This window comes from Anneissia japonica, unplaced genomic scaffold (genome assembly GCF_011630105.1).
Source record: "Anneissia japonica isolate Jap-2015-1 unplaced genomic scaffold, ASM1163010v1 scaffold287840_len1291095_cov163, whole genome shotgun sequence".
Classification (NCBI taxonomy): Eukaryota; Metazoa; Echinodermata; class Crinoidea; order Comatulida; family Comatulidae; genus Anneissia; species Anneissia japonica.
In genome coordinates this window covers 671,520-694,485 of record NW_022728493.1, presented here as the reverse complement: position 1 = coordinate 694,485, position 22,966 = coordinate 671,520, and the positions used below count along the sequence as shown (strand labels likewise).

Below are 22,966 nucleotides of genomic sequence, written 5' to 3'. Positions count from 1 at the left end.
AGATGAAAAATAACAGACAGTACTTAGCATGCTTAAAGCCAATAATAAGAAACAACATAAAGAGAGCCTACATTCCTATAAACAACAATCTATAAGCCTTAACTCTCTATATTGAGTCATTTTAGGCCAAATATTAGTTTTAAGAAAATTAATATCTGTTCAAAATATTGTTTATCTCATTTTATTTATTTTTTTGGTTTGTTTTTAGAATTACTGTAACCATGAATATTAACAATTTCTGGATGCATATTTACCTAAATCTGAAATCTGCCATCAGCAAATGCAAATTTTATTTGTGAAAAATGTGTGAATACAGTATTATGGTTAGCAATGTTTGTGAAGTTATTTAGTCGGAAATTATGTTATGAAATATTATTTTACGGTTCTACAAAAATGTATAAATGCCAATCTGTAAAATAATTAATCAATATAACATAAAACTTTTATCTAGGTAATTCGACAATTGTAATCAAAAGAACATTTTGTGGTAACTTTAAATATAAAATTTTAGATTAAATTTAATGAAGGCTCTACTCTTACATCTCAAAGTGTTATTAACATGAAAAACTGTATTATCAATTCTCTGCAGTTCCACTGTTATAATGCAGTACTAACAAGTAAATGTAATACTGCATAATTAATTTACTTTAAAAAAAAACCAAATATCTTTACTATTATTATTATGTACTAATGTTTAAAATATTTTTTTGAGTTACTTAAAAGATCATGTAGGTAGTCCCTAGTGTGGGTATGCTGACACTGTCTGTATTCAAATCTCTATCAGTAGCAACAGGCCTCAAACGACTGACAATTCTATGATGTATGAATTCTACCCAGACAGTGATATACAAATTGCACCCGTCTTAAGGTGTCAAACTGAATTTGTTAGAGTAAAAAAAAAATGCTCGCTGGAAACTGCCTAATATATCATCTAGACACAGTTGCTATTCCTTGTTGGTTGAAAATGAAAGATCATCGAAAACCCAGACAGACGCTGGTCCATACAGCTTTCATAGATTTCTCCACCAACACCACTTTTCCCCACCGGCCCTGGGAAAAAACTGACAAAGTACCAAAAGTACAGCCAAACGGCCCAACAATTTTGGTTTCTTTCACTTCTACGACCTAGCTACATCATCAAGTTGATTAAGAATTGCCTGGCTTAGTTTCATATTTAAGGTTCTTGCTTTTTTTTTTTGTTCTGTAACCAAAGTTCTGCAATATGCAATAATGCTGAAATAATGCATGCTTGGAAATAAATAATAATATAAATAATATTTCTTAGGGTTTTTTTTTTTCTTTTTTTGGAACTAATGATCAGCAGTGATCTATGGGAAATAAATTAAAGTATAAATAATTTATAAATCAATCACATTATTATTTATGGTTACGTTGTACTAATAAAAGCCAATTTTAGAATAGAGCTGACTGTAAATAAAAATACATTTGTAAGTGAATAAAATTAATATCAATAAGCCTAATTATTGAAATCAAGTAACGTTTATATCAATATAATTTATTATGACAAACATCATTATTAAAAGAAAATGATATTCTGTTTTCCATGAAGACAAAAACAATGAATAGACCTTGCGCCTACTGTACATGATTGGCAGATATCATTTTCAAATGATATCTTTCTAAATAAAAAATAATAATATTAATAATAATTTTTTAAAGTGGCGGACTCCCCTGTTGGAATGCGAATTGAAATAAAATAAAATTAAGTTAGTGAAAGAAAATGTATTAAATAATGGATTATCAAAATGAAAAAAGTTACTAGGTTTCTTTGTACTGTACTGCATGTGTACTTACAACAATAAATGATCACACCGCCAATAGCACTCGGAAAAATATCAATTGTTTTAGTATCAGTACCACAGGAAGCAATCAACCAGTCAAGCTATTCTGGGTAATGTAATCCACACCACAATGTGGTAATCAATGAAATAGCCACTTAACCATTAAAATTGACTATCTATACTGGAATGATGTGCTCACTGCAAAATCACTGGACTGAATGAAAAGAGTGGTCACTGTGTTGTCTTAAGTGATACTGGGTCTGACCACTACCTGGCTTGGTGGGCCCTCACTGGCCAATAATTCTAAATCTATTGTTATTATTATCCAATTATCACTTACTATTGATGCCTAATTATCAATGCAAGCAGAGTAAACAGAATGAAGAGCAAGACTATTAAGATAGAGTTGATGTTTAGACTTAAAACATCAAGCTGTTCACACTTACCTAGTACAGTACAATACTTATTTGTATTAAATAAAGTATAGGAGCAAGTTAAAACAACCAGGAGGTGACAAGATAAGGGCCTACAGATTTATGATTCAGAACCCTAGTAAGATAAAGATAAATTAGACTGTACTGGTGATGAATTAGCATGTGCTTAAGATAAGTGGTATTAGTGAAGTTAGGAGAATTACTGCTTGAATATCGTAATTGAATAAATACAAAGATTAACAAAAATGTGAGTAAAGTCCTTTACAAGAGCTCAAGTAATCTAATAAAGCTCTCTTTTTAAGCCTTCTTTAAGTGTGAAATAGATAAAGATGAACAGACAACAAATCACAGCTGCAAGGTGCAGAGAGAGTTTTCATAGATCTTCCTTACCAAGGGATCACGCATGACAGTGTATCTAATACTCACAAATCACATGGATTTTCAAACATTAAAAATAGATCGATAGATCAATGGTTTATTCAGTTAAAATAAAAAAATAAAAAAACATCTTAGCAGCAAAGCTGAATTGTCATGGTATTTACAATTTAAATATATAAATGTAACAATTACATACAAAAAGATCACAGAAATGGACAAAACATCAAATTACATTTTAGAAAAATAAACATTTAATTTAAAAAAATCATCAATATTCAATTATTATTTCATCGATATTATATACAATATATAAAAATATAAACTTTGCATTCAGATAATTAATAATTATTTTTTAAATTTAATGTTTGACATTAAATTATAAGAAAAGAATTGTTGAAATATTAATTGTATTCCTGACATGTGATATATAAATAGCAATTTACAAACTTAAATTGCATTTTTGCATTTGAATTTTTTATTATCATCCAAAACTGCCCTGTTTGTGAAATACAGTAATACATCATCAAATTTTAATATAAAATTCAATACACCATAAATATGAAAATATATTAAGACGAATATTTCTCCATTTTTGTCATTTATCATCTTAAAAAATAAAAGACAGAATTGTCTGTAAATGTTAAATTTTTAATACCATCTTTTATTTGAAGATTTTCTATTCAGTTGTTAGAAAGATAAACAACTAATTATTTATGTTTAGTCATTATCATACAAATTTGAAAGGTGAGGTTTTTTTCAAGAGCACTATATTCATACTTACAAAATATTTATGTATTTTCCTTAAGTCTTTATTCTATCTTATTCCCATTTTTAATAGATCAAGAGAATTTTATAGTCTTTTATATTTTTTTTCAAATTGTATATATTCCATTTTCACAATTGATAATTACACCAACTTTTTCAACAATCATTACCATACTTATCAAAATAAATACAAAATTGTTGTCATTTTATTTTATCCCAATGTAGATCATGTATACAATTTATTCAAAAATATCTTTACCATCTACACTAATTACCATCATAATCATATTTTATTGCCTGTATTTGTGTTGATTCTATAGTAACCCCATTAAAGGCCAATTATATTTTATTCAGCTTCTTGACAATGGCCATAATTCAGTCAGTGTGGATGCGTATTTATATGAATAGTTTATCATGAAAACATCATAAATTCTATCATTGTGATTTCTTTATTAATCAAAACAGATAAAGCCAAGATTAAATATCTGAGACACAAAGCACACTTATAATTGCTACAGATTTTTGAAGTATTATTAAGTTATATATTGGCTCAGTAAATTTTTCAGGAAGGAAAATCTTTGCATTGAAAATCACTTTTATCGTATGATAATTTGTCAGGCAGTAGTAATAGCAATTAATTTCCAATTGATAGAAAAATAACATTATGGTACCTTGAATGTTTCAATGTCAAAATGTATACATGATATTCTATGAAAGCATATATGCCAAAATTTTGACAATAATTGACGAAGATTGTTCCCTACGTTTCATTAATGAGAACATCATTTTGTCATGTGCTGTTTGTGTTTGTCTGCATGGTCCACACTTCAACCAATATTTGCCGTACGAATTTTGGAAAATAAACTATTAATAAATATTTTTAAATGCTTAATTTAATCGTTTATTTCCTCTTTATTTTAGAATTTCATTCAGTTTGCGTTCCCAGGCTTTTATACACTATTTGTTTATTGCACATGCTTGCATTGTCTGCCATGGAATAAGCGATCCTCTAATATTAGACATCTCATTAACTAATATTGATTGTCCTTTTATTTATTTGATTTCATACTAGTGATCAGTTTTTAATTACCTTCTGGATTACTTCTCTGAAGTTTTTATATAGACCAATTCTTCATTTTAAATTTATTCATTTATTTATTTTTGTATTTCATTTACCTTCATTGATTATATTTCTTTTCGGCATTTCTATATTTTATCAAATTATATTGTTCATTCAACAGTGTGTATAATGAAATGCAGCATTATTTTTGGGAATAAAACACGTTTTATTAAAAAAAATACAGTAAAATGACAAACCATGGCCAGAAGCAAATATATTTTGTTGTTATTTGCCTCATCCTACTAAAGTTGCAGTAACAAACTTAAGTATCCCAGCGATGATAATAATAAAAAATCTATCTTTGGCTTTCCAGGGGAACACTACCCCCCATATCCGAAACTACCAGCACTAACTCTTCCTGATTAGGATGGATATGGCTGCAGGCATAAATACTTTGGAAAAGAAGGCCTAGCCTATAAAAAGGTATATTTTAACCACCATAATAGATTAAGGAACTTCTCGTTGAAATTTATAACCCTAAGGCAATCCAAGAAAATAATAATTAACCTACTGTCTTGCTAGTTTGCTACATATTTTTTCAATGAGATATTTTAAACCCAAAAATAATACTGCAGTAAAACATAAGAAAATTTGAATGAACAAAAAAAATAATTTGATAAAATACAGCAATGCAGAAAAGAAATATAATCAATAAAATTATAAAATGAAAAAATTAAGATAAATAATGGTATATGGGCAAAAACAGTGACTTTATCTGGGGGAATGTTTACCGATAACTAGGATAAAAAAAAATTAATAACAGGCTAATTAAAATTAGGTGATTACAAATGAAGTGTCTAAACATTAGAGGATTCCTTATTCCATGATTAACAAAGCAAGCATGTGCAATAAACATATAGTGTATAAAAGCCTGGGAAAGCTAACTTAATGGAAGTCTATAATAAAAGAGGAAATAAACAATTAAATTAAGCATGTAAAAATATTTATTAAGAGTTGGGAGAAATGCTCATAGATAGGACAATAAATTCAATTCAATATTGAGACAGCTCCTAAGATGCTCTATGATAGACAGAACAAAAACAAAAATTAATATAGCAATTAGTATATTTATAGATCATGCACTAGTGGAAATTATTTTACAATTTCTGAGGGCATACAAGCCTTGATAGAATTTTTTGAATGGATTAATCTAACCTTATTGATTAAATCAGCTAAATAACAATTAAAAATTCTTGGGCTACTTATTGTTCAATGTAAAAAAATAGGCTTATTGGAATTAAGCAAACATGATTTGTGTGAGATACAGAGTTTATGATAGACAGAAGTAAAAAGAAGATTTTAAAACTAGTTCCAAGTGTACTTTCACAATGTCAATGAACTTGTGAAGTGTAGATAAACAAGAAAAAAAAGGAAACTCAATCTTTTAAAGTTTACAGTTGATGCATCTCAATTTAATAAAAACGGGTCTTCATCGCATTGTCCTACCTCAGAATAAAACAAGATTGCCGTAATAAAGAGGACAGTAAAGTGCATAGCAGTCCAGTTAAATACATTGTATTCGGTCTGAAACCACAAAATTGCCCACTGCATAACAATTTTTCAAAGAATAATTAAACAATTGGCTTTGGTACCTGGCTTGTGTTGTAAGTTCAAAGTTATTTTTATGACTTCTATAGTCTATTCTTCTGTAGGAAGTAACACTTTGTATATTAATTGCGAACAGGATGGATAATACCATCACAACAATGATAGATAGTAACAAGTAATGAGACATGCTATTTTTATAATTAGGCCAAAAAGTTGGTGTTGCTGATGACCCGTGACCTAAAATCTTTAAAATATATATGTATTTCAGGCTCTTTATTTTCTTTTCCAAAATATTTTTTTGTTTCATTTTAAAATAAGCAGTCTGAAATACTACCTATACAATTGGACACCTTAACCATTAAATTATTTTAAACCAGATAATTCTACAAGACAGAATGCATGGGATGTGTGTGGATGGTTTGCCATGAATTCTAAAATCAGGCTTTAGCTTCTTCCACACTGTCAAAAACTAAATCATACATCACCCTTAAACCTATATTTGTGATTTCACAATAAATATATAATATTGAATCGCATGAAAATTTAATAAAGGTGTAGTGTGTTAGTCTGCTATTGAATAGCTGTTGTATTTTTATGTTATACCTGGATTACAGCGAAAACCAGTGCCTTTGTATTGAGCGTGCCATCTAGTATAAAGAAAGTTGAATGAATAAATAAATTTCTTATATTGAATATTTAACTTCGCCATATAATATAGGCTATGGATAAAATATTCTATGCAGTATTCTATACCAAAAACCAACAGAAAATCTGCAAATATGAAACGAGACAAAACAAAGTAAGCTTTTCAATAAATATTGTATTAGAACACAGCTTGCCTTTGGGCTAAACTCCACATTGTAAAATAAACAACACCTAGTTAAGTCCAATTATTTCAGATCTTAATAAAGATGAGAGAAGCAGATTCGGAGCTATCAAAACTCAGGGTCCTTTTCTTTTCCCCTAGAGGCAACCCGAACTGTGACAACGGAAATAAAAAACTGACAGAATATGGAATAAAATCACGTCCTCTCTAGAGAGTATCTAATTAATGAGTCCCTCTTCTGGTCAGGGTCTTAAAAATGCAGGTAAGTCACACCTGGGGCTGATACAGGTCCCATGAAAAGAAACACACCTGCAAATAAAAGAACTGCAAATCAGAGGCCAAGAAGAACACTGGATTCAAAATAAAGATAAATGAATATCTCTCTTTTTTTTTTGGAGCATCTCCTGACCATAAGCTGTGTTCTTCCCAGAAGCATAAATACCTTAAAATTACAAAAGCAAGGATTAGAAGAACCTTAGCCTTACATATGTCCTCACAAAATGCTTCTTGAACAATATCTCCTTCTACTCGAAGGCAGACAATATATCCAACCTCTGGGCTCTCAAATCCTGATACGAAATGCAAATAGAATTGTTTTGTTGATGAACAACAAAAGTGTTTATTTTGTACATCATAAAAACGAAATCTAGACAGAGATAAAAGCAAGAGGGGTAAAACAACCTTTCTGTCATCCCAATAGCTATACTTAAGAAACAGTGGACTATCCAATGACAAAAGTAATTTAAATACATTGGCAATAGTTACCCTAACTACCCTGTAAAACCAAGACAAAGTCAGGCTCTGTAGGAGAAATAATTAAATTTTAATATGTTGTACAACTGATATTTCTAAGACAAAGAAAGCATATTTAACGAAAAATTTTTGACCATTAATGTGATACAAAATTTTGAATATTTAAAAGCTGGGTGAAAATAATGGAAAAAGGGTGGTTATGCTCTTTTTTCCCCAGTTTTTAAATATTCAAAAATCTACATCTCATTGACCATCAAATATGTTTGTTGTCTTAGAAAAATCAGTCATACAACCTGGCTTTAAGTTAGATCAGGGGCGGACTTAAGGGAGGGGGTTGCCCCGGTCCCCCTTTTGGAAAGTAAAAAAAAAAAAAAAAAAAAAAAAAAATTGATTGCCCAAAATGACGTGGAGGTTATTCGGGCATCTAGTAAACAAAAATTTTGCGGAAAATTCCCCCGGACTCGCTGGGGTGGTGTTACCTCAATCGTCCCCACTTTTGGCCCCGTTTCAGTCTCCCTTTTGGACATCTCTTGATCCGCCCCTGAAGACAGTTTTATGAGTACAATGTTTACTTCATAGGCTAACAAGAAATTCACATGGTTCCACTTGATTTCATGATTTTTTAACTGCTTAAAATCTCTTTAGTTCACAAATATATGTATTTTGCTAATGAAATAAATATACATATATTCATTTGAATTCAGGTTTTACCATGGCCATTTTTACGTTGAATCCCTGAAGCAGATTGGGTGTACATACAAAGAGTCTTTATTTTAGCAGATATTATCTTCAAGTTTAAACTTCAGGAATTAACAACTCCAACAGCTAAGCTTCTCTAGTACTAGGGTAATCCTATTTACTTTGATCAGCTTTAGTCCTTGATATGAAAACAACATTCCAAATACAGGCCTAACAATATACATATTGCCACCCAAAATTAGACATGCCAACCCAAAACTTGAAAATAAAAATTGACTTTTCAAATTATTCATACTCTCTACATTGTAAGCTTAACAATGTAGCTTTACAATGATGGGTCAATGTGCATCAACTTGCTATTGCCAAAGTATTACATCTTTCCTGTACTAAAAAGTATAGGCCCACATATTACTGCAACATTCTTATGCTAATTACTCAGATCATATAACAACTGTATGTTGGTTTTGGAATGGAATGTCTCAAATATAAAAGATATACAGTATATTTTTTTTTTTTTTTTTTTTTTTTTTTTTATAAAAAGAAACTACAAAAATAAATTTCTTATTTGCCAGTTTAAAAGAACCACATAAAATTTCCAAATTTCAATAAGTCACAGATAAAGCGAATCAGTTTTTAATGATTGACAGATGTTATACTAAAAAAAAATCTTGCCTATGTTTGCTGCCAGATTTAAAGGGTAAAAAATACTATGAATGGTATTTTTAAAATGTTCAATAATCATGATGGAGACAGCATAAACGTTTTAAGGGGGGGTTTGTTTTTTTGTTGAATTTTTGGACGGACAGTATCTTTAATTATTTTAAAGGAAATCTCTAAATATTATAAGTGGATTAAAAGAAATAACCAAAAATGACTTAAGGTATCAAGTGAATAAAATATTACTGGTAGTTTTAATTTAAATAATAACATAAGAATTTGTATTAAAAAAAACGTAGAAACAGTAATGGATAACTTTAATCTTTAAACACATTCATTATTTTTAGTAACACTAAACAAAACCTAGGCCTATATTGATATTTACGTAACAATTATAAAAATTGTCCTCTAACAGTAAATAGTAACAGGTTATAATTTTTTAAAGAACTTAGAGTATAATTATTGTTATTTTACTTCGCTGTTTGTCTAGAATAAAAAATCAGAATAGCCAGAATAACATGGATCTAATTAACTATTGTGCTGACACAATCGGGTTTGGTTACAATTGTTTCGCCGACTTATGTAGGCTTCACGATGGTAGGTAACTTTGAGAACAGTTCTACTAGTCTTCTCAATTTTCTCCTGAGCCTGCATGAGAAAAAAAAAGAACAGCTTTTCGTTGTTGATTGAAAACAATGGTTGATCTAGAATACAGGATAATTTGAGAAAGCTTAATATTTGACAATAGAGATCAATTATTACTCGTCATTGAAGGAAGCTCAGATTGTTGGATAATCTGTCTTGATTTAGCTTATTTTTCTGCTCGCTTACAACGATTTTTGGATTTTATCAATTGCTAATCTTCTTGTCCTTCGTAAATACGGAAGCTTTGAGAGCTGAATGAGCGCGTGGTACATATATTAATGCTTTCTTAGTTAACATAATTGAATTATTAAGTAGAGGAAAGAATACATTTTATAGTAAAAAATTAGATGACTGCATGTATGAATATATTTCAGTAAATAATTTATTCTTTTTGTTATTTATTTGAGTATGAACGTCAATTTATCTTTAAAATTATAGGAGCTTAGTTTAACAGACACATAATTATTTATATGGAAATTATATGTACAACAAACAAATTATTTTTTCCTTGAACAACCTTAATTTTAATTCAGTGAAACTACACATAATTTTAAATAAGCATTTCTAAAAACAAAATCCAATAGGAAACAGTTGATATAATGAGATTAATAACTAATTACTAAAAGAGATTATAAAATACTTGTATTTATAGAAATTTTTAAAATAGTGTAACTGAATGGGAAAAAAAATCATTTTTCCTCTTTGAATTTTAATTCAAGGTAAAAAAATATACATAGTTTCCTCTTTAGATTCAAATAAAGTAGGCCTATACATAATTTTTAATAAAAATTTATTACAAAAACAACCAATGTAAAATAAAAAACATGCAATAATAAATCATTAATATATTAAGGTTAGTAAATAATTAATAGAAAGATATTGGAGAATATTCATAGAATTATAAAAAAAAAGTAACCGAGTAATTAAAACCACAATTCATTTTTTATCCATCAACAATCTTAATTTTAATTTTTTAACACGCCAAATATGTTCTTCTTGGCCTTGAACCAAGAACAATTAATCAAATTGTAAACATCATCATTAGAAAAATCAAACATCTCTGGGTCATGGTCCTCTCGGAATGTACTATCTTAGGGAAGATTGGTACACATTTCTGTAAAAATCATCTGAAAGGTGTTTCTTTCTCAATTTTTGTTCTTGTTCACCACAAATCCTCTGGTCAACAAAGTTATCTTTTCTTATCTGGTGAGGAGTAAACAAGTTCATGGGATCTCCGATTCTATTCCCTCCTTGTTCTCCTTTGTTTTCCGTTGTTTCGGTCAATACTTGCTGTCGGCAACAGGCTAAGTACTTAAGAAAGCTGCTGAGAGTTGGACAATATCTGTACTTAAAAGGTCATGCTCTGACCGTACATGTACTTGTAATTGTAGATGTTATTATAGAATATGTGAAACAATTGTTGATTGTACCCTTCCCTACTTGAGAAACATTTCTATCACTTAGATTAATTGATAATCAAGCACTGACTTTGAAATCACAAAAAAATGCAAAAAATGAAGAGTTCGTATTTCAAATTTTAATAGAAAATAAAAGATTTACATTAACAATTTGTCAGCTAATTTAAAAAAATAAATAATAAAAAAAGGGAAAAATTTGATCAAATTTTATAGTAATAAAAAAAAAATAATAATAATAATTATAATTTGTTGATCCTTAACAGAATGGATTAACATAAGAAAACAATATAGTTACTGTACCACCTATCTGCCATGGTCCTATTTCATTGTAAAATAAAAATAAGGAGAACTTTAATATATGCCTACTTTGAAGAGAAATTTGAAGGTAGGTGTATTGATATATTCATCTCATATAATATTACATACATTATAATTTGAGACCTTGAATAGTTTACATTTTTTCCTAGGAAGGAACATAAACACTAATAAAAATTGTATAAGATTACAAATCTATTTTTTCCCATAGGAGATATTTTATACCAGATATATTCTCAAATTTATGATTTCCCATTGTTTTTCACTTTTAACAAGCTGATCATATAATAAGAAAAAAATATTTAATTTACATTAATTTTCATGTCCCTGATAATACTTTCATCAATTTGATCATCATTTCGAAAATTAAATAAAGTATTTAAAACAAAATGTCCACTAAAACCTGTCCTTTTAATAATTTGCTGCTTATAGCCTGGAGCTACTAAATGAAGCCTAAATTTGAGATGCCTTTAAGTACTTATGTTAATTTAAACTTAATCAGTATGCCTCTCTGTTTACATACTTAAAGTTCAGTTATGGATCTTAAATTCAAAGGCCCCCTTTCTTTAGGAAATTTATAATCTTTTATGGGCCAAAAGAAGCCTTGATACTCAATGTAGAAGTTATATCTGTATTTGTATCTATTGTCTTCCACGCTGCACTTTACCTGGGTTTACACCTGAGGGCTTTGTCAACACAGGTAAAGCACCTGAACAGGTAAACAACTTTCGTGTCATCTTATCTTCCAAATACGTCTGCCTTTGATCTGAAATCTATAGTACTCTTTTTCTTTCTGACCTAAGATAACCTAATTTCTATTGTAGTACAACTTGCCGGATTCCTGTCTTGTTTATATAATCTTTTGTAAGGAATTCTTTTCATTTGACTCATTGTATTAAAAAATCAGCAAGTAATTCTCATCATATGACAGACACAAAATGAAGAGGGGAAAAAAACGGTATCAAAACTACAACAACTTCTGTTAACAAACATTCCAAATTTAGGAGATTTTTTTGGAAATCATCTACAAGGGTGTTCAGGATAGATCCAAGATCTAAATTTATACTTACAAGCACGGCAATTACCGCATTCGATATTTAAAAGAAGAGAACAATTCTGTGTTCATGATAACAAATCTATTTTATTTGTTTGGTTATGAAAAATAGCTCCCGTGTCAATTTTCTGATTAGGTTATGCTATTAAAAATGTAAATGATTTTAAAATGGAAAAACCAAAAGCCTGAACTAGACAGCTAAAAAAATACTATTTTGTAACAAACGAGGATCAGTCTATTTCTGTTTCCTAATGACGAATGTAATAAATTAATCAAACCGTTGAGACACCTTATTTTTATATATTCCACAAAGACAGATTTAATTGGAAGTAAATTAATCAGCACATAACTCTTTATTATTTAACTTTAATTAACTAAATTAAACAGCACTACTGTAAAAATAACAATAATGGTGTTTACAAAAAAAGATTTTAAAATACAGAATTATATAAAACTAGCTTTTAGGTAAAAACAAAAAACAAACATACCGACAGCTTTGAAAACATCTTAACAGACTTCAGAATGAACAGTCGGTTGAAGTGAGGCACCAAATAATGTTGTTTCTTCTAATGGTAAAATCTGGGCTGGTAAAGTTAGACGAGACAGCACATAAAACCAAAGTTTCTATATGCTCAGCAGAATTCAGAAGCCATTAGACAACTGCACTAAACTGGGCTCATGGATCAGACGAAGATATGAAAGTGTTCTGTATAGATTTCAAACTGAGTCGTAAACACAAACAACTCGGGACAGAAAAGTGATGTTGTTAATTGGTGTAAGACGAGTTAGTGATTCAGCCAGAAATGTTCGTCATCCAAGTGAACAAGATAAGCTTGAGTAAGGTAAACCGAGTCACAGCCAAGTCACGAGCACGTCCATATTCATTCTGACGGATGCATAGACACCCACGCTTTCCCACGGCTGGCTATACTGGGCGAGAATATAGTAATTGTGTATCAATAGACAACATGGTCTAACGTTCCTTTTTACAAATCGTACGAGATGTTAATTCGTAAGATAAATGACGAAGGATTGTTAAATTCAAAAAAGGTCTGTCGGTATTCTTTGGGAGGTTTTGTGCGCAGGTGGGAGGGAATTGTAAGAAGCGTTGGCAGATGGTCTAAATTCTATGATTCTTGCTTACGAGATCTACCACATCGAAATGCAAGTCAATAGTTTCACAATTTAGAAATCAAAAGAGCTCTTTAGCGTCTGTCATGACACGTGATTTATGACTCCGTTTTAATCTGAGTGATTGATCTCCGCGTAGCGCTCTTTAACAAAGCTTCGTGCGTCTGACGAGCTTCTTCCTGTTAAAACATATGCTCCTTGATCAAGTCTATTCAATGCTATCTCCTCCCTCCTCATCTCTTAACTCCGTTCCACCAATCGGATTCACTCCCTCTACATAGGTAATGGAAATTACAAGTTTCTTATGGAAAATTTCAACTACTCCACCTCCCATATTTACATGATGCATAAGAATGCCAATACTAGATGGCACATGAACAGAAACATTTTGTCAATTTTTTTTATTACTGTTTTTAATAAGAAACAAATGAAACATGTAGAACAAACAGAATTGTGTGCAACAGGGTAGTGCTACTCATATATGCCAAACTAAGGCCAGCATAATTATTCTACTTATTATTTATTTATTTGCTATTTTTATGTTCATCTTATTTTAAAATACATAACGTTTAATTAAAAGCATTTACTATTCATATAGTAAATATTTATTTCTAACCTTTCAAATATTTATACTTATTCTTCTTTGAAAAAACAAAATGAGCAATATTTTTCATTTTGGAAGATAAATTAAGATGCTTATACTTCAATGTATAATAAAAAATTATATATTCTACTTTTTGTGTTATTTTTTCTGCCAGTAATTTTTTTATATTTTACAATAAAAATAAGTACAATAAAAAATATAGCTTCTTAATAGCTGGCATACTTTGCATACACAAATTTCAATTGATGCTTTGTAATATTTTTTTAATGTTTATCAACCTAAAATAAAGTAAGTCTTTGTTATAAATCCTACATATTTTCAGAATACTACATGTTGAAAATGGAAAAAATGTTCTACTTTATGAGAAAAAACAATTCTCTGATGAAATATCCTTTCTAATTATGTTTCTTAATCAATGAATTGAAATGCATCCATATTCATTGACTGATAGAAAAGATGTCACATGATATTCGGCCATATATGAATCTCAATGTGACATTTTCTCTCTTAATTTACTTAGTTGAATGATGACGAGTAAATCTAAAGAAAATTTGACAAAACGAAACAAATTAGTTATTACATTGTAACTGAGTTTTGTGGAACGCCACCAAATCTGTATGATTAAAGACACTATGTAACACTTAAAGTTCTCGTCATCATCCAATTGAAATAAATCACACTTTCATCACTCAGCATCTCTTTAAATCTTTTGCAAGCAGGCAATGTTAAATTCTCCACATTTTACGACAGTTTTGACACCAGCTTTAAGAACTAGGGTCCATCTCTCTAGACAAAGTCAAAACCTCCATGTAATATGACCAATTTTGAATTTATTTCCTGGATTTTTCATCTCTTAGCAGAACAATAAATAAACCGTGCACAGCCACATCAAACCCATCCAAGTTGCCGACAAGAACAAGCAAAAGATTGAATGTCAGAAACACAACTCATTTAATGTCTATTTTATCTAACCTTTAAGAGCAAGTTGCATTTAAGGCTGTAATGAGCGAAAAACTATCAAAGCGCACCTGTCTCTGATCCACATTGAAAAATCTTAATCCAGGGAAACTGAAAGTTTGTAGTTGTGGAGGAAGTTAAAAACAACAAACGCAATCCTTCAATCAACAAGCATCATGGCCAGGTGATGGCTTATCAATTATTTTAAATAGCAATTACCATTCCTGCTACCTTACAGGCTTCTAAGAAAAAGGAAGAAAAAAAAATCCTTGTTCACTTTTGAAAGAGTAATCTTTCAAAAATCCTCAAATTACATGATTCCAATTAAGAGAACAAACAGACATCTGGCATCAAGTAGAAGGTAAAAAGTCAATGTCGTATCTAGGGGTAGGCACCCCTCTCCCCCATTGAAAATATTCAAAGCAAAAAATCACACTCAAGTAATTAAATATCAACTCAAATTACATTTTTTTTTTTGGTTAGCTGATGCCCATTCACCTATTCAGCCCCCTCCCCCCAATTCCAAGACTCCTAAAGAATACTGGCTAAACATGGGGAACACACTCAATTAAGTGTAATTTCACAGTCAAAATTCAAAACTATCTATATATATGTACACAAAACAAAGGGAATAATTTTTAATAAATATTAATTATGATATAATAGCTTATTTAATTACAGTAACATAAACAAGGATAGGCCCTATATCTATCAGTTAAAGTTTTTATATATTATTTTTCTATATTCAATATCAGTTTGGCTAAAAAAATTAATAAGTGTTGCATCAATTAATAAAAAGATGAGTTGGACCTAGTTGTAATACAAAAACTATTTTATCATTATTATGAATTATTATTATCATATTCTTTTATTTTAAGGAGTGATAGGGCTATTATTTAATAAAAATATTTAATAAAAATGAAGTTAAATTTCAGTTACAAATACATGAATGATAATGAACTAAAAACAAAAAAATGAAATTTAAAGTAAAAAAACGAAACGTACCACAACAAATAATCAGTGGTGTATCAGAATCTACCTCGCCACCTACAGTACCCGGCCCCGACCCCCTCCCCATTGAAAATGTTTGAAGCAAAAGAAAATAATACTCAAGTGGATATAAATCACCTGATTTTATGAGGTAGCACCCCTTCACTTAAGCATCTAGGCGCTTCACCTTCGCGCCCCTAATCAGACCCCCAATTCAAGACACCTAGATACTGCAAATAATCCAAGTATCTCATCATATTATCCAAGCAAATATTTATATAAAAATCTGACCAAACTTCCTGACAACTGAGAATGATGAGTAACTTGAATGAATAATAAAACATTCATAATCATTACAGAAATATGAAAATAAATGACCTATATGAAAAAAGAACACAGGTTGATCTATCAGTCGTGGCTCGAGCAAGTGATGATGAAAATCAAAACATGATTCTCTATACAGCCGATCACTCCAATAGCGGCATGTCAGTCAGCCTAAAGAACATCGTAAATCGCTTTTAATGTTGTCCATTTACATCATCCGCAATGATAAAGAAATATGTCAAAGAAAGCTCTGCATGAATCTATCAGAGTGAACAAGACGAAAGCTGTGAATTCATTAGGAGTTTTTGCAGTAATGAATTGAAATGTTTTGATATATTGGCAACGATTATGACAAAGGTTTTGCATGAAATGAAAAGTACCGTTACCCTCAAAAAGAGGCTTTGAGTCGTAAATAAACTATCTATCTGTCATAATGGTGAATCTGCCTGCTCCATTTCAATCTACGAAAACAATTCTCCGAACTGATTGTCGTAATAAATTAGACAATCACGTTTTCAGCACCTATCAATGAAAATTGCTTTCCCCTGCAATCTAGGTCTCCCATTGTGCTGAGATTCAGCATCCGTTTCTGGATTTACCAGCGACATTCATTTTCATGTTTTTCTTGGTTGACATCGTAAATAACAACACACAGAATTCAATTTGATGGAATAGGACAAGAGCTTATTCTACTGGGAACACTTAACAAATTCAGTTTTCACTCATGTTTTTATGATTTTTAATACATAGGACAGATTTACCATTGCCTTTTACGACTCCATTGTTCTAAGAGGTGTCACTGAAGAATCTAGATCTTTGCAAAACTGTCAAGAAAGCCATTACAAAGTATGGAAAGACAAAAAGAACTTGAGAGAACTAATTGTATTTAATCAGGGATGATATATTTTGTGGATAATACGACAGCTAAAGGATATGTGTCAAGAAATAGAGAACTGATGTCATTAAATCTCATCCAACATTTACTTGGTCCATTTAAATTAAACCCCAGGAGAACAAGGTTAAAATCCAAACAAATAATTGAAATTAATCATTTTAACTGAATTGTGAGGAATCAACCCTACCTTTAACAAATCAAACAAAAAGAAAACAAATAAATTAGTTGAAACAAATGCAAAAGCAACTAAATTAACTGATATATAAATAAACTGCAGTTGGCCAAATATTGATGTTAAATATATTATGTCATATTATTATATGTGAACCAGATGGAAATAAACAAAAATAATTAATTAAACACACCTTTGTTTTAACTAATTTTTGGTTTAAACATTTTTTAAAGTCATCAAATGCAACAAAATTAAGCTGATAATACATAAATATACTACTGATGATATTATCTGTTTAGGAACTCTAAAATTAAATACAGTCTATAAGTAAAATTTAAATTTACTTAAATTATTAAATTTAAAGTACTTTTATAGAAATGAATAAATATTATCTTCAAAATACACCCTATTATTAAGCTCAAATGATATAAATGAGTTGCCGATGAATTTTCAACTTTAACAAATTCAATTATTCTAACAAAATGTTCTTGATCTTTCTTTATCTTTTTTCCAGGGTTATGTGCTTCTGTCTTGTATCTCGTCAAAACTATTTAGATTGGCATCGGTTTAAAAAGCATTTAAACCTCCTGATACCATTAATTATCTTATTAATTTAACCGAGATAAAGAGTACCTATTACTGCCAAATGTTAGCACTTAACGTTCTCCCATCATCGTGTTTGCTTAATTAAGGACCGAAACGAACATTATCATTGCTGTCATCCTACTCCTCAATTTCGATTTAAGTGCGATGTTTGCCTAGAGTGACATCAATTTATCGAGATACAGTCAGATGATTTATCAGCGCAGAATTCAGAAGATCGTTCCCACAACAATCGTCAACACAATCAAAGTAAAATTCCATCCGTGCGTCGCAATCTTCTCGTGATAAGTAGCAGTTCTTTAGTGCGCTGCATATTGATCACGGTCTCTCAAAAGGGGAGCCATAACCGACGTATTAATAAATAATTATTGTCGACGACTATCTAATGAGGGAAGGGTTAGAGTGGCCAAGACAAGATGGATTTGTTGTTGGTAAATTGCCTGAGCTATTAAAGTATATTCATTGTTTTCTATGGTATTCTGTGTTCTGCATCTGTATTTAATTGACTAGCAACTTACTTATATTTAGTTACACATTTTTCATCATCTTCCTTCCTATACTCGTTATTCATTTTAAACTATTTAACAAAAGTGGGGAGATACATTTTAAAGTTAGGAGACAGATTGTCAGTAAGAAAATGTGACAACAATCCTTGAATAAATTGTTTTAATTGGTAATTTATTGTAATTTTAGGTTTTAATTACATTTTAATTGTTAATAAATAAATATTTTCAGTGAATTGATTAATCAATTTGTATATACTAGACATATTTATCAATTTTTTTTTTACTTTATTAATATATTACCTCTACAATATTGTTGTAATCATTGCCTGCATTTGAGACGTTTTTTTTTATTTTTTATATTTTGATTTGTAATATATTGCAGTTTAAGATTATAACATTTTTTAATAATTATCTTATCTCCTTTTAATTATCAATTTTTCCAATAATTAATCTCTAAATAAATTATTTAATCCATTTGTATATATGGTAATATCACATTTTTATAAATTTATATTTATGTATTGTATTTTTGCATTCTTATGTAGGCCTAAAGTGCCTTTAAACATGAATATTCATGAAAAGGGCGCTATATAAATTTGGTAAATAAATGAATAACAACAATCGACAAATAAATCAAAATAATAATAAAAAACAATCAGTATTGGTCCAAGAAAAGGAAAATAATAAATACTGGAAATTGAATGAATTTTAAACAGAATAAAAGAGAGTAATATAAAAATGAAACAAAAGAATATCTAAAATATTAATGCAGTTGTCTTATAAGGAATGCAGTAAGCACATGGATCTAGATTTTAATGTCACAATCTATTGTTGCATTTTTTATTGGCTCACATTTAATTGATTCATTCTTCAAAGTTTCTATTTTTCGGTCAACAATTTTTTAAGTATATTTGTTTATTGACACCTAATCGGAAGCAAAAGTTGTGAAAATCAAAATTATCAATATTAGTAACAATGTTATTCATCTGCGTAAGAATTGCAATGCTAACAAATTTTAAACAGCGGAAAGTAATGACAAAGATAAATAAATATTTTTCGATTTGGTTTGACATTATATATTCAGACATCTATGAAACAAAAAAAAAAATCTTAAAAGATCAAATAGAGTTATCACTTCATTTCAAATTTTAATTAATATTCTTTGCTTTTAGTATATATATAAAAAAAAAAAACCTGAAAGGTAACACAGTTTCAAAATAAGCATAAATCTTTAAATTATAATGAAAAAATAAAAAAAGAAAACAAAAAAATTAATTCTTAAAATTTCAAATCAATTTATTCTTAAAGAAAAAAAAAAATTAGATGCCTATGTACATGTAAAGAAAAATGAACAAATTATAAATTAGATACATACTTTCAATCTGTTGACCTAAGTGTGCCCGAGTCTTCCTCCTACCACGAACACACGCACTTAACTGATAAGAATTCGCAAGTTTAGAGCCCCACTCACGTGGAAAACTTCCGCAGAAAAGAAGCGGATGACAACACCACCTTACTGAACACGCAAGACCGATGTTACTGAATAGAAATGTTCTTTTCTAAGGAAACTAAAATTATTCAGCGAGAAATTACTCACAAAAACAAGACCCGATGGTTGAACGACACAGCAGTTCTGTCAGGTAGAATGGGATGAACGCGCAAGAGTGACTGGACACTATGGAAATATGAATGCATCCATAAAATCTATTGTATGGAAAATTACAAAGGGGTGTACTGAAAGTTTGATGATTATTTTTCAGCTCAAAATTGAACTTTTTTTATAATGAAAGATGCTACCAAGTTAATCAACTGGAAAATTAACTGCATCTTGGTATAAAAAAGACGGCATTACAAAAGGAAATAAAGTACCCTATATAATTTTTAATACATGTCTATTGACCTTACAAAGATAACATCAAAAGTAGAAAAGTAAAGTAAAAGAATTCAAAAACAGATCGCAGAAAATCAAAGAATTCTGAGTAATAATACCAGGTTGATTTGTTATTACTCATTTAGTAAACCACCTCTAACTTCCTAAGCTCTCTGTGATCATTCTTCGATAAGTTTGTGACGCACATAAACAATATTATAGTCTGAAACTTATCAGTAAAATTAGAACAACCTATTGAACTTGGCTGAACTCGAACCCAATTTTCTATAAATGATCACTAAACTGGTTATAAAGATTTATTTTTGGAAAAAGAAAATGTTGCTACACCCTACGAAAATATCCTAGAGATTATAGGCCTAAAACATTCATTCCATTCAGATCTGAGATAGACTATCAAATGTTGAGACACTTGCAATGTCTTCATTAATACTATTGTTTCTTAGAAGGATTAGTGCTTTAGGATTAATTAGTTTAAGGTTATTGATCCTTACACTTCATTAGATTCAACTCCATCTGCCTCAAAATTGGCTGATAATCTCTACTCACATGACTTCAGCAATCTTATGTACACATGGTTAAATCATGTATTCTTACATAACTTTCATATCGAGAGAAACATCTCGATAGAAATATGTTAAATATTTAAAGACAAAGAAGTCATCCATAATTTTCAACATTTTCAAAAGAGTACAAAACATACACCTTGTGGGGGGAGGGGGAGAAGTGGTGGAAGTGTAGGCATAAGTACTCTTGAAAAAGATAAAATGATGACCTCAAAATGACACAAACCAACAGAACAGAGTATATTTTCTGCTCTTATGAGAATGTTATAAAAATTATGGACAACCCCTAAATTAATATATGCTTATTATGTCTCCAAAGAAACATGGAAAAATATCAAAAATATTTTGTACTATTCCAATGCTCATATCAATTGGTTATTGTTGTTAATTGGAATTAGTTGAAATAAAATATAGCTTACTTACTTCACAAGTTGATGAGACAGTAATGAAAGCTTGGAAGTAAAGCAAGCTATATTTTATTTCAACTAAATCCAATTACAACAATAACCAATTGATACTATAAAAAAAAAAGTTTCACAATGAATAAAAAAAAACATATCACTGTGATTAAAAAAATATATGATAATTAGAAAATTGACTATAATTTTTTTTTTTTAATCTATAAAACTGTCACTCATAATACAATAAAAATTAAATAATTATCAGAATAAAGATTTTTTTTGTATAGTTTTTAGGTGACCTGATGCTATCATCATTATTGATGCAAAGCAACTGCAATATATACATAATGTAATACTCACACCTACTTCTGAAACATAGCGCAAGCAAACTTCACAGCCCGTAAACAGTTCAAGCTGGGGTTATCTAAGCATGGTCAGCTGAGAATGGTCAGCGTGTTAATCTTAATCACAAGAATCAGAACCTGAATAAAAAAAAAACACTGCACCAAACTGCCCTCAATACTGTGAATATTAAAGGCAACAACTGTTTTAAGTACTATCCACATTTCAAGAGTCTTTTAGCTAAGAATTAGGGTCAAATATTCAGTCTAAGAGAGCTGACCCCCCACTCTTCACCCACCCTTTTTGAAGAGCTTAAGACAATTCATTGAGGGAGAGATGAAAAATCCTAAGTAATTAATAAAAATTATTAAACTCTGAAATATTCTCAAAAATAGATTAAAAAAAGCCTTGTAAATCAATTAATTGCCGTAGCTTCAAGAGCTTTGCCTACGCTCAAGGACATTCGTACCCCATTCAGGACAATGCCCCTCACCCTGTCAGGCAAATCCTGGCACCAGGTACCGCTGGTTTCTTTTATGGAATGTTTTATTTACAGAAATAAATAACAAATATAATAATGCTATATACAAATGTTGTCATTATTCAGTCTTCCCCTTAAGTCCTACCTCCTCCATTCTACTGACACACAAAAAAATCTTGTCTGTCTGATCCTAACTCACAACTAACCCTTTCTCAATCATAATAGAAACTTTTGGTTTGTCATGTTATATATTAAAACTTCTTGATGTTTCAATAAACATGTCTAACGGGTGCATTACAAATCAGCAGAGGATATAGAGAAGATGAATAGAAAACAAGACCAAAGTAGATCACCCTGAGGCATAGGTTACTGATAGTACAGTGCACCCCACACAGGCGTTTCTTTTTCTCCAAATTTTCAAAGTTATGAAAAGAATAAGAGAATTCCTAGTTATTGACAAGTCATGTGGGAATAAGAGGATTGCCAGCTAATATCCTAGTGGTTCTCATCTTACCACTAAAAACAGTTAAGAAATCAATAGCCAACCACAACTACATTCACAATCAATACTCAATTAAAAAATAAATTAGCCAATTAAATCAATAACTCAGCAGATTAATGAATCAGTGACACAAAACAGGTTTTAACAAAAGAAGTGTCTGTTAAGCTATCAATCAATCAATTAACCCGTC

General features: G+C 30.0%; 1 protein-coding gene across 2 annotated transcripts in view; it reads right to left on the bottom strand.

Moving 5' to 3' along the window:
* LOC117114141 (histone-lysine N-methyltransferase MECOM-like) overlaps positions 1–20,091 on the bottom strand; it is a 33,996-nt gene extending 13,905 nt beyond the window's left edge. The window contains exon 1 of one of the 2 annotated variants that reach the window (XM_033257697.1): positions 19,972–20,091. The gene's annotated coding sequence lies outside the window, so the exon portion shown is untranslated. Of the gene's footprint in view, positions 1–1,815; positions 2,030–19,971 lie in introns of those variants that run through there. The other variant, XM_033257695.1, reaches the window with a different exon arrangement.
* Between the last annotated feature and the right edge of the window lie 2,875 nt (positions 20,092–22,966).